General features: G+C 43.1%; 1 non-coding gene across 1 annotated transcript; it reads left to right on the top strand.

Moving 5' to 3' along the window:
• The first annotated feature begins 8,993 nt into the window (after window positions 1-8,993).
• On the top strand, window positions 8,994-9,128 carry LOC144236514 (U8 small nucleolar RNA). The gene has a single exon (XR_013336581.1). It is a non-coding gene; the product is annotated as a U8 small nucleolar RNA (small nucleolar RNA).
• Window positions 9,129-13,124: the final 3,996 nt, after the last annotated feature.

Below are 13,124 nucleotides of genomic sequence, written 5' to 3'. Positions count from 1 at the left end.
CCACCCTCCTCTTTTTAAACAGCTTTTCTATTTGCACTTTTTCTAAAGATGCTTCCTACCAATTTTGCATCCTGGCAATGTTTCCTTTTGGATAAAGGCTAACAGAGGACCAACCCAATGACCAGGTACATTGAGGAAGAAATACGTGTGACAAATGTAGACCTCAAACCCTTTTGTGGATTAGTTACCTTTTCTCTTAAGAACATGTGTATAGGGGCACCTGGGTGGCTCAGTTGGTTAAGTGCCTGACTTCAGCTCAGGTCATGATCCTACAGTCTGTGAGTTTGAGCCCTGCGTCGGGCTCTGTGCTGACAGCTAGCTCAGAGCCTGGAGCCTGCTGCAGATTCTGTGTCTCCCTCTCTCTCTGCCAAAATAAAGAATGTGTGTACAATGGGTTGTATCTGCTTGACAGAAGAGTGAGGTGTCTTTTTGACTTTGTTTTTCCTTTAGCTGCTTGCCTGGGACGTACGTCATAGTCTGGTTTAATGCTTATTCAGTAATAAAACTTTGTTCTTTCCCACCTCATCATGTTGCATGTTACCTGAGCCCTGGGATCCGGGAAAACAGTGAGGTTTAAGCAATCTGCATGTTCTTCGTGTTCCAAGAAACAGCCTGCCTCAAAGATCTGCCCTCCGTATCACTTAGGTAAGACTCCTGGTGCTCCTCTGTTTACCTGTGACACGGCCAGACACAGATCCTCAAAACTCCCGTTCTTGACCTCAGAAGTAATTAGCTCAAATGCTTGTGGACACGGATCGGTTGAAACCAATGCTCCTTAGCCCAACTTTGGTTAAGCTTCTCTGCATCCTCCAGCCACCCTCCCTCACCTGAGCCAGAGCACAACCCATCTTATGAACAGGCTGGCCTCGGGATGGGACACCCTTTGATCTTTTCAGTCACACCACCCTCTATCCTGCTTCCCTGTATCCAGTTCTTTCTAGCTTTGTGTACTCCTTTCTCCAAAAGGAAAACTCTTTTTGCCTTACTAATGCTTGACAGTCTCCCTACTCTAGTTCTCTTCCTACCTTTGCATTCATTCTTTATGAAGAAAGGTCTCTCCTTACTAAGGTTTTGTTTTTTATATATATTTTGGTTTTTATTTTATATATATTTATATATNTATTTCCCCAACACGTATAATGTGATCTAATCATGGGGGTGACATCTCATCACGTTCCCTCTAAGGTGATTCTGCCTGCCTCCCTCTGGGTCCCAATATCTCATGTCCCTACTCTATTCAAAACTCTCCCAAGGTCCCAAAATGTCTTATTCCGTTACAACATCAGCTTGAAATTCAAGTCTCATCATCTAAATCTCTAAGTGTAGCTGCAGATAATGAGGCTCTTGGGAGGAAGTTTATTAAGTGGAGTAAAACTCTATCTGTGGACCTATGAGGCAAGGAGACAGGTCATGTGTCCTAACACATGCAGTGTGCAATAGCAGGATAGGAGACACTCTTGTTTAGAAATAAGGAAATGGGAGGTACAAGACGCAGTGGACAGTAGCACTTCTGAAATACCACTGAGCAAATATTGTCAGTTCCTTTATTAGATTTCAAAGTCTACAGATAACTCCCCTGACTGTCACCTCCATCTTGTGGGTTCTTGTGTCCACCCTTAGAGTCATCTTTCCTTTTTATAAGTAATCTCTATGCCCAACATGGGGCTCTAACTCACAACCCCGAGATCCAGAGTCACAAACTCTACCACCTGAACCAGCCAGGTGCCCCTCTTCTTTTTTTATGGAAGACAGCATGTATTTGCAGTTGAGACTATAAAACAATTACTTCACTAACTGTGATCAAGTGCACTGAGACAAGTACTTATAACACCTACTTTGCTTCCCCCAATGGAAACTAACTTTCTAGTTTATCCCAGATTCAAGAGTAATTGGCAGAAAAGGGCAGGAGTGCCTGGGTAAGTCAGTCAGTTAAGCATTTGACTTTTGATTTTGGCTCAGGTCATGGATGGTCTAGGATGGAGCTCTCCACTGGGCTCTGAGCTGAGAGTGGAGCCTGCTTACAATTTTCTCTGTCCCCTACTCCCTCTCAAAATAAACAAACATTTAAAAATACTTTTAAAAACAGTATGAAGATCCATTCTACATTTTATTCTTTAGTCTGTCAGTGCTGAGACACATAATCTTAGGGTCTCCCACAGCCTGACCTCACCCACCACACAGCTAAGGTTGAAATGTCCTTTCTACTAAAAATTGGTTTCTCAAATGTCCAAAAGGACACTTAAGTTACTCTCACCTGGACTTGAATCTCTTCCATCCTTTTTATGCTACCCTGATACCGCTTCTAGCTGCTCTCAGACACAAAATGCATAGCAACCCCAAGAATACCTACATGTCTTCCAAAGAGCACATGTTCAGTGAATGTTTAGAGAATAAATGAGCCAATGAACATGTTAGCTAATATAAGTTTTAATTTCTCCTACTTTCTTAGATAAGTTAAGCCAATTCACACATGTATCTTTTAATTTTACAGAGTGACGGACTGAAAGAATTAGGAAAGCCATGAGTCAATGATCTGTCAAGCTGAACAAATTTCCAGAGAAAAACCTACTCAACACAATGATATCCTGTTTGATATCCTAAAATAAGGAGGAAGAGTTCCCAAATTTCTTTTGAAATTACCTATTTCCTAGTCTTAAACCTGACAAACAGCAATAAGAGAGTTCTGGCTCAAGATGGCAACGAAGGAAGACTCTGAACTCACTCTTCCATGAAGACACCAAATCTACACCTAATTATGGAACAGTTCCTTCCAAAGAACTAAGAGTTGACTGAACATCTTCTGCATAACAACACACAGACCATAAAGAGAATGGCAGGAGAGATGAAGAGAGGTAGTCTTGTTTGTGTGCTGAAAGGGACACTGTAGTGTTGAGGGGGAGGGAAGGGAAAACATGAAACTACAGTATAATCTAGTATTTCTGTGTGGAGAAGGGAAGGGAGAGTGTAATGTGTGTGCATAGAGTAGGGAAGGCAGGAGATACTGTACGTGTGGTGGGGGAGGGTGGTAAGGAAAGTTAGTGTATAGTATATGTGATGGGTGCGAGAAGGGAGAACAGAAGGTGAGGGAAGAGAATGGATGGGGTAGCATTGTGTATGTGTTTGTAGAAAATGTATGTGTGCAAATGAAAGGGGAGAGCATGGAATGCACAGTCGGTGGGGGGCAGGGATAGTGTAGTCTGGGTAAGGGAAAAAAGGGAAAGTAGGGTTGTGTGTGTCTGCTCAGAGAAGGGACGGAGAAGTGGGGAGTGTGTGTTGTGAAGAAGGGAAGGAAAGCTAGAGTATAGTGTCTGTGTGTAGAACAGAAGGGAAGGTACCACGAGAGGGAAGGAATAGCACAGTGTCATAGTTCACGTGTGGAGAATGGAAAGGAAGTAAAGGAAAAGAACAGTGTAGTGTGTATGTGCGGGTGGATGCGGAGAAAAGATGGGAAGGCCAGTGAGAGTATGTGTGTGGGGAACAAAGGAAGGTAAAAGAAGCGAACAGAGAGGATACTGTAGTGCGTAGAGGTGGCAAGGGAGAGCATAGCATGGGACAGGGTGTAAAGGAAGGGTATGGGAGGGACTGGGTAGTGTGTGGGAGGGGAAAGGGGAGGGAGAGAAGAGCTTAGTGTGGGGATGGAGGGAACGGAAGGGGAAATGACAGCACAGTTGTGTGTGAGAGTGCAGAGGGGGTTGGGGGAAGGGGAAGATAGTGTGGGCTGTGCATATTGAAGGGAAAGAGACAGGAAGTGATGTGTGTGGACATGGGAAGGGAGAGGATAGTGTCGTGCGCCTGTGGGAAAAAAGAAGGGAAGAGAATAGAGGGAATGGGACAGGGTAGTTTGTGGGGAGAGGAGGCAGTTTAGGAGGGTTGCGTGTGTGCAGGGAGAGAAGGAAAGGGAGTGTGCACTGTGTGGGGGGAGGGAAGAGACGAAAAGGCAGAGTACAGTGTGTGTAAAGAAGGGAAGAAAAGGAACCGTGTAAGTGGCGACAGGAAGGGAAGAGAAGGATGGGACTGGATACCATGGCGGGTGAGTGGGAAATGGGAAGGGAAGGCGGGGGAAAGAAAAGATGGGAAAGGAGAGCAGAGTCGCCTCTGAGGGTGGAGAAGGGAAAGGGAACCCCGAGACTGCAGTGTTCCACCACACACTACAAAACTAAAGACGCCAGCTGGCTCTTGCTCCAGTCCCCTCTTGCTCTGTCCCTCGCTGTGGAAAGCCCCCTCATATTGCTATGGGAAAGAACAGTGGACATTCTAAGTGACCTTTCTGAAACCTCCAGGACTTGACTCTTTCCGGTCTCCCCATGGGCTCTCGGGCCCCCCCAGGAGCTCAGAGCATGGTGGCTCTCTGGCCTACACTGGGCAGTACCCCCAGGCACTTTTGCTACACCAGACCTCTGGTCGTTAGCTTCCGGGGCTCACGGAGAAGAAATGCTTCCTCACAGCCTAACAGGCTCACAGGCCTCACAGGCCTTGCTGACAAAGCCATAGAAGTGCTCCGTAGAGTACACTTCTTTGAAGTCAAGGCAAAAGACTAGCCTATCTATCAATCTTGTGTGTTTGTGAGAATGCGTGCATATTCATCTATGCACCATCTCACAAGTTTGCTGAAAAAATACTAGCCTTACTGTGATTTACACTATATTAAAATAATAATAAAGGCCCATACTTACCTCTAAGGAGGTTTCAGAGCTGCTGTCTTTATATAACCCCATGGATGCTGATACCAGTGGTCTCTGGTGCTGTCCCACATTCACACAATGAAGCATTTGGAACTGTTTGTCCCAGGACACACTGGGCAGACACAAGGGCAGAATGTTAAAAGTTTTCCTCCATTGATGTTGGTATATGAATTTACTGCAGGCTATAGAACCGAGTGTCTGTAAGACACACAGCTCACCTCCACCACATACTAGGGGAAAGTATTTGCAAATCACCTACATGATCAAATACTGGTATCCTCCCCACCCATCTCCACCTACCCACCCCCAAAACGTCTCTATATTTAGCAGTGAGGTGCCTGAGTGGCTCAGTCGGTTATGCATCTGGCTCTTGGTTTTAGCTCAGGTCATGATCTCACAGTTTGTGAGTTTGAGCCCTGCTTTGGGCTCTGCACTGACAGTGAGGAGCCTGCTAGGGATTCTCTCTTTCCATCTCTCTCCACCCCTCTCCTGTGGCTTGCTCTCTCACAAAATGAATAAATAAACTTCAAAAAATGAGCATAAGGCTTAAACACACCATTCATCAGAGAGAATATATGGATTATAAAGGAGATGAAAAAATACATCATTATCCATTGGTATAATGTAATTGTAAGCCACAATGACCTATTACTACGTACCTACTTGAATAGGTAAAATAGAAATTACTGAAAATCTCAAGTGCTGATGAGGATATGAAACAACTAGATCTGTCATTCACTGATGGTGAGAAAGTAAAATGCTCTCTGGAAATCAATTTACTAGTTTCTTATAAAGTTAAACATACACTGGGGCACCTGGGTGGTTCAGTCAAATAAGCTACCAACTTTGGCTCAGGTCATGATCTCGTGGTTCATGATATCGAGCCCCATGTCGGGCTCTGTACTGACAGCTTGGAGCATGGAGTTGGCCTCAGATTTTGTGTCTCTGTCTCTCTCTGCCCCTCTTCTGCTCACGTTCTGTCTCTCAAAAATAAATGAATATTAAAGAAAAATGTAAACATATACTTACTGTATGACAGAACAAGCCCTTTCTGAAACTTGACCCTAGAGAAATAAAAATAAATGTTCACACAAGACGCCATACACAAATGAACATAAAAACTGTATCTGTAATAGCCCCAACTAGAGAGAACTCCAGTCTCCTCCAATGGCTAAAAGGATAAACTGTTGTACTGGGAATCCTATTCAGCAAGCAAAAGGGAAATAGTATTTATCCTCACAACTTGGGTATATCTCAAGTACATTATGCCACCTGAAAAAGCTCATTTCATAAAATTATGTAATCTTTAATTCCATTTGTCTAACATTTCCCCCCAAAAATGATACTAACACAGAATAGGTCAGCAGTGGCCAAGGATTACATTGATGTGATTATAAAGAAGGAACACTAAAAACAGAACTAACCTATGGTCCAATAACCACACTACTGGGTATTCACCCCCATAATACAAATACATTAATTCAAAGGGATATGTGCACCACAATGTTTACTGAGGCATTATTTACAAGAGCCAAACTACAGAAGCAGCCCAAGTGTCCACTGATTGACGAATGGATAAAGATGTGGGATACACACGCACACACACAGGAATATTATTCAGCCATAAAAAGGAATGAAATCCTGCATCTGTAATAACACAGATGGAGCTAGAGTATCATGCTAAGTGAAATGAGTCAGAGAAAGAAAAATGCCCTATGAGCTCATGCATGTGGAATTTAGAAACAAACAAAAAAGGAAAAAAGACACACCAAAGAAACAGACTCTTAACCATAGAGAACAAACATCGTTCCCAGAGGGGAGGTGGCTGGGGGGATGGGTGAAATAGAGGATGGGGATTAAAGAGCATACTTACCATGATGAAAAAATAGAAATAAAATAAACCCCCAAAAAGAAGGAACAGAGGGAATTTCTTTGGGTTTCTGGAAATTTCTGTGTCTGTATTCTGGTAGAATTCCTATAGATTTATACAAGTGAAAAAAAAGTGTCTTTAGTTATATGCCAAAGAGAACAAAACCTAACAAAAAGCAGCGATTGCCTGTTGGAGTCTCGGGAAATCCAGATTTGACTGTGGTTAAATACTACTCTATCAATGTCAATTTATGAGTTCTGGTAAATGAACTATCACAATGTAAACAGATTTGTTTGGCTGAACTTGGTTCTAAGAGCCACAGGAACTCTCTGCGCTAGTTTTACAATTTTTATGTAAGTCTTATATTATTTCAAAATAAAAGATTTTAAATAGGGAGGCTGTAACTTGTACAATTATTTGTGTCCACCAGTGTCCAGTTTTCTGCCATTAAAATTTCTGGGGTCTATTGGAGTTGATTGGGCCAAGTGATAATAATATGCTTCTGATAGATGCAGTGATTGAAAATAAAATGCAGAGCTATATAAAGACTGTGGATATGAGACTTATGCAAATGTGGAAGGAAACTCAAGGAATAATGTGTGTTGTGGCTGGGGGAAAAGATGAAGCAGCAGTCACAAATAAAAGGGGAAAAACCTGCTAACGAGAGAATATACAACTTCTATTAAATTTCTAATACAGGGAAGTAAACTTAATTTCTTGTCCCCTTCACTGTACATTACTCTCACTCAGTTGCCACTTAGGCGAGATATGCAACTTTCTTAGACACACAAATCCTCCCCACACTATACCAGTGAGTAGTGATTTACACTGTGCTACAGATCATGTGATAACCTGGGGACCGCTAGCAACGATTTTTTTTTTCAAGTTCATCAGCTCTAGGTTATTACAACCATAAAGATAGAGCTCTGGACTCCACGTATCCCTGTCATCCATGGTCAATTTAATAAACCATGCCAACGTGACAAAGTCTCCATCCACCATACTAATGTCTGCATTCTGAGTCAACCTCTTACCCTAGGAAATACCTGGTGGCCACCAAATACAGCCATAGGGCATCTGGCCCCTGGTGCCAGGAACTCAGGAACCTCGGAGGACACGGAGTTGGAGATACCATCTGGATCATCTTTTCCAGACATGTCCACACTCAGCCCTTAATCAGGCAGGCAACTGGTCTAAGAATACATCCCCTCAATTTCCACCTCCTCACAGTGGTAGGCACCTTCCACTGTTCACTGCTACTCCTGGCCTGTCTCAACTGTCAGCACTTATCAAACCTGCCCACTCATGCTGTCCCCAACTCAGTGGGCAGGGCACCGCACACGGGAAGAAATGCCACTGCCCTGCCACCATCAGCACTGCACCCAGACTGCAGCACTGGCAAGGCTGCAGTGGGCCACTGCAGTAGCCTAGAGACAGCCCTCCCGGGAGCCAGCATGTGCAGCATCACTGGGTGATGTGGCGAAGCCACCCATATTCTGCCTGACTTTGGGCCAGAGACTTCAGTGGCGGGGGTGGGAGGTGTCTGGCATCCCTTTAGTCCTTTCACCCAGTAGACCTGCCCATTGAAACCACCTCACAACTTCAGCTAGTGGTGGCAATTCAGAGATTTGCCAAACCAATTAACAGAAGTTCCTGGACCCTCTACACAGATTTCCCACCTCTCCTCCTTACAGTTCTTTGTGCACCTTCAGCTCAACTCTAGATCCAAAATGGTGACCGCCAGCCTGCCCTGGGCTCTCCAGATGAAGTTTTATATGTGGTCTCTCTCTGATGGACACAGGCAATTGCTCTGACCTCTGACCTTCACTACCTGAGAGTTTCCTGTCTGGCTCCATGGCTCAGCAACTCATCATTCTGTTAAGTTCTTGCTTTTCAGAGTGAAGGAGGAATGTTTTACTGGTATTTCAAAATATAAAGTATGCCTAGAAAAATCTAGGCTCTCAAGACATTAACGCACAAATCCCATAACTGAGTTTTATATTAAACCTGTTTGGGAAAAAAGGAAGTAGAACAATAACGAGACACTCTCTTTTATCCCCAAGTTTGACCAAAATTTCAAAGTATGAGGAAATAAAATGCCTCTGAGGATGTAAGGCATTCACACACCTTAAGTGGCCAGACTATGAAGTGGTATGGCATTTCTGGAACAGAAGTTCAGCACTACTTGTGCTGAATTTTACACTCACTTGCATTAATCAAGCTTATACTTTGCTACCTCTTTCCTATGAGAGGTACAATTTTACACTCACTTGTGTTAATCAAGCTTATACTTTGCTACCTCTTTCCTATGAGAAAGCATGCACATTTGCCCAAGATTTCATGTTCAAGATGTTGATTTCAGTCCTGTTAATTGTAGTAACAAATGGGAAACAATTTATATGTCTGTTAGGAGGAGAATGGTTAAATTAATTATTGCACAAACATAAATAGGATGATCCTTACCTGTTCTTTCTTTTTGGGGGAAGGCTTGGAACATGATGGTTTGAGTTGCTATGATTAATGTCTTTGTGTAATCAAGACTTGCAATGCCCTGATTCTCCTATTTTCTTCCTGACGATCTCTCCTTTAAGAGGCCAAAAGGTCAAGAAAAGATACTCAACATCACTAATTATGAAGGAAATTCAAATCAAAACCACAATGAAATATCATCTCATACCAATTAGGATGGTTATTATTAAACAACAAAAGATAACAAGAATTGATAAGGATATGGAAAAACTGGAACCCTTTTTGTGTTTAAGGACTATTTTTATNAATGTGGTGGAATCGGACCCTTGCACACAGTTGGTATGAATGTAAAATGGTAAGCTGCTATAGAAAACAGCATGAAAGTTCCTCAAAAAGTTAAAACTAGAACTATCATATGATCCAGCAATCTCCTTCCTGGGTATGTAGACTCAAAAGAATGGAAATCAGAATCTCAAAGAGCTATCTACATTCTTAAGCTCCTTGTAGCATTATTCACAATAGCCAAGTTATGGAAATAACCTAANGCCTTGCACATACTAAAAACATAAGGTAAAGTCCATAACTTTCTATAATGTACTTTTTCATGATGATGTATAAGTATGTAAACAAACAAACAAACATTTATAACCCTGCACCAAATGTTCCTTCCCTGGAATGATCTCTTCTTTGTGTAGACTGTGTATGCAGGGCAGCAGTCCAAGCTGGGGCTCAAATAAAACTCTGTTCCTTTAAAATTGAAAAAAAAAACAAAAAACAAAGAGCTATGTTCATTTTGCATCAACACAGTAGAGTATTACCCTCCTTTATTTTATTTAAATTTTTTTTTCTTTCATAGGTTATTGTCAGGTTGGTTTCTATATAACACCCAGTGCTCATCCCAACAAGTGCCCTCCTCTGTGCCCATCAACCCCCCTTCCCCTCTCCCCTATCCTCAACAGCCCTGTTTGTTATCAGCATTCAAGAGTCTCTCATGGTTTACCTCCCCCCCTCTCCCCAACTATTTTTCCCCTTCCCCTCCCCCATGGCCCTCTGTTAAGTTCCTCCTAATCCTCCTACACGTGCAAACATATAGTATGTGTCCTTCTGTGCCTGACTTATTTCGCTCAGCATAACACCCTCACATTCCATCCATGTTGCTACATATGGCCAGATTTTATTCTTTCTCATTGCCATGTAGTATTCCATCGTATAGATAAACCACATCTTCTTGATCCATTAGTCAGTTGATGGACATCTTCCCCTGTTTTGGCTATTGTTTAGAGTGCTGCTATGAACATTGAGGCACATGTGCCCCTATGCATCAGCACTCCTGATGCAGACTTTGGTTATTTTATTTCCCTACTCATAGTGGTATTTGGGACTCTCCACCATGTGTACTTTGGCTGGTTTCTTGAGGTAGCCCTGGAAAGGAAAACAGAGAGACAAACACACAGGGAACAAAGGCAGAAAAACACACAGACAAATCCAACAAGGAAGCAAACCAAAAGGGAAAATGAAAAAGAAAAAAAAAGAAAAGAAACGAAAACCCCAAAAGACAAAGGACAGTCTAAATGCATAAAACCAGAATTCCCAGCCACAAATAAAGAGCAGGATGTATGCAGTGCTGATGGAAGAGCATATGCAAAGAGAGAAATGTCAGGGCAGGGAGGAAGCGAAATTGGACAATGACCAGGCAGAGAGACTAAAAGGCTTAATTCAGAGAGAAAGAGGAGAATATGGTAGGAGGCGAGGAGAAAGAAACGAAGATAATGTTAGAGAAACTATACAGTCTGATTACTCCAGGGAGAGGGAGAGAGAGAGAGAGGGAAAGGTAGCAGTGGAGGTGTAGAATATACATCTAGAGAATGGATTAAATGTGACTGTTTAAGCAAACCAATGACCAGAGTGCCCTGTCCAACAGAGGGGAGGGATACATATGAGACCAGGGAAAATATATCTGAATAGAAGGAATTGATCTAGAATCAATCACGGCAGTGCATCCATGTTGGTCTTGCCCCAGGCTCTGGCTAAAAAAAAAAAAAAAAGAAGAAAAAAAAGCAGCTCTATAGTGGGGAAGGGCATATTTTGGTGTAGGCAGGTCTTAGCCTCCACTGCAGTCCCACGGGCCGCTCCCTGAGGTCCTGCCTCGGTGGTTGTAGGGAGAAAAATGGCAGTGCCCTAGTCCCTTCTCGAACCAAGTGTTACAAATCACTCTTTTGGGTCCCATCTCCTTGTGCTGCAGACGTAGCCAAGGTGGGTCATGTTCTATGTTCCAAGCCCTGCCTCATTTCCAGACCTTAGTCTGTGTGCTTCATTGATACCGCATGAAATATAATTCCACAGGCGAGGCTGCTTCCCAGCTAGGAATCGAACCGGGAGAGCAGTGGAGCAGTTTCTCCTGGTGCAGCCTGGGACCGGGCACCCAGCTCAGTCAGTACCACAGCTAGAAAGAGATCACTCTCCAACCCGAGCCAAGGTTTTTCTCTTCTCCAGGGACAGTTCAATGAGCAGTTTCAGTCACTCTTTCTCTTCCCCTTGACTCTCTGTGGCTCCCTGTGAAGAGGATTCTCTCCCCTCCCTCCATGTCTCTAGGTCCCAGCCCCATTTTCATCTTCCCCAGTTCACACTCACTCACCTATGATGTTGTCTTCTTAGTGGACTCTGTCTCTTTTCCTCCCAGAGTCCTGCGGTTCAGTGTCCTATGGTTTCAGGCCTTCTCTTGTTTGAGAGATGGGGGTGAACAAAATGTACAGAGCTCCCTAATTCTCCGCCATCTTGCCTCCTAAATTTTTAGAAAATGTTTATTGATTTTTGAGAGAGAGAGACACAGTATGAGCAGGGGAGGGAGAGAGAGAGAGAGAGACACACACAGAATCCAAAGCAGGCTCCAGGCTCTCAGCTGTCAGCACAGAGACGGATGCTGGGCTCGAATCCATGAACTGTGAGATCATGACCTGAGCTGAAGTTGGCCGCTTAGCCGACTGAGCCACCCAGGTGCCCCATTATTATCCTGCTTTAAAGGGGAAATCCTGGGGCACCTGGGTGGCTCAGTTGGTTATGCATCCAACTCTTGATTTCAGCTCAGGTCAGGATCTCATGGTGTGGTTTGTAAGATGGAGCCCCGAGTCAGGCTCTATACCGACAGCACAGAGCCTGCTTGGGAGTCCCTCTCCTCCTCTCTTTCTGACTCTCTCCTGTTCACTCATGTGCTTTCTCTAGCACACTCTCTCACGTGCACACTCAAAATAAACATTTTAAAAAGCAAATAAATAAATAAATAAATAAATAGGAAATCCTGCCATTTGCAACAACATAGGTAAGCCTGAAGGACATTATGCTAAGTGAAATAAGCCAGCCACAGAAGGACAAATCCTGCATGGTTCCACTTATACGAGGTACCTGAAATCATCATACTTGTAGAATCATAAAATACAACTGTGGTTACCAGGGACCAAGAGAAAAGGTAGTAAATAGGGAGTTGTTCTATGGATAGAAAGTTTCAGATATTCAGGCTGAATTAGTTATAAAGATGTGGTGTACAACAAACATTGTAGCTACAGTTAATAGTACTGGATCATGCACTTAACATTTTGAGAGATTTCCTGTGAAGTGCTTTTAGGAAAAAAAGAAAAGGGACACAAGGAACGTTTTGGAGGTGATAGATATGTCTACTGCATTGATCATGATGATGATCTCACAGATGTATACATATGTCCAAACTGATCAAACCGTACATATTAAGTATGAGCTGTTTTTTGTATAATATATCCCAGTAAACCTATTTTATTAGTTTTTTAATGTGTGTGTATTTTTGAAAGAGAGACAGAGACAGACAGAGTGCAAGCTGGGGAGAGGCAGATAGAGAGAAAGACACAGAAATTGAAGCCGACTCCAGACTCTGAGCTGTCAGCACAGAGCCTGATGTGGGGCTCAAACCCACGAACCATGAGATCATGACATGAGCCGAAGTTGGACACTTAATTGACTGAGCCACCCAGGTACCCCCCAATAAACCTATTTTAAAAGAAAACTAGAGGGTATTATGCTATGTGAAATTAGAGAAAGACAAATATCATATGACTTCACTCATATGAGGACTTTAA

The sequence above is a fragment of the Crocuta crocuta genome, unplaced genomic scaffold (assembly GCF_008692635.1).
Source record: "Crocuta crocuta isolate KB4526 unplaced genomic scaffold, BGI_CrCroc_1.0 scaffold1238, whole genome shotgun sequence".
Classification (NCBI taxonomy): Eukaryota; Metazoa; Chordata; class Mammalia; order Carnivora; family Hyaenidae; genus Crocuta; species Crocuta crocuta.
Note: the sequence above shows the minus strand (reverse complement) of the source record. Positions and strands in the feature narration are given on the sequence as shown.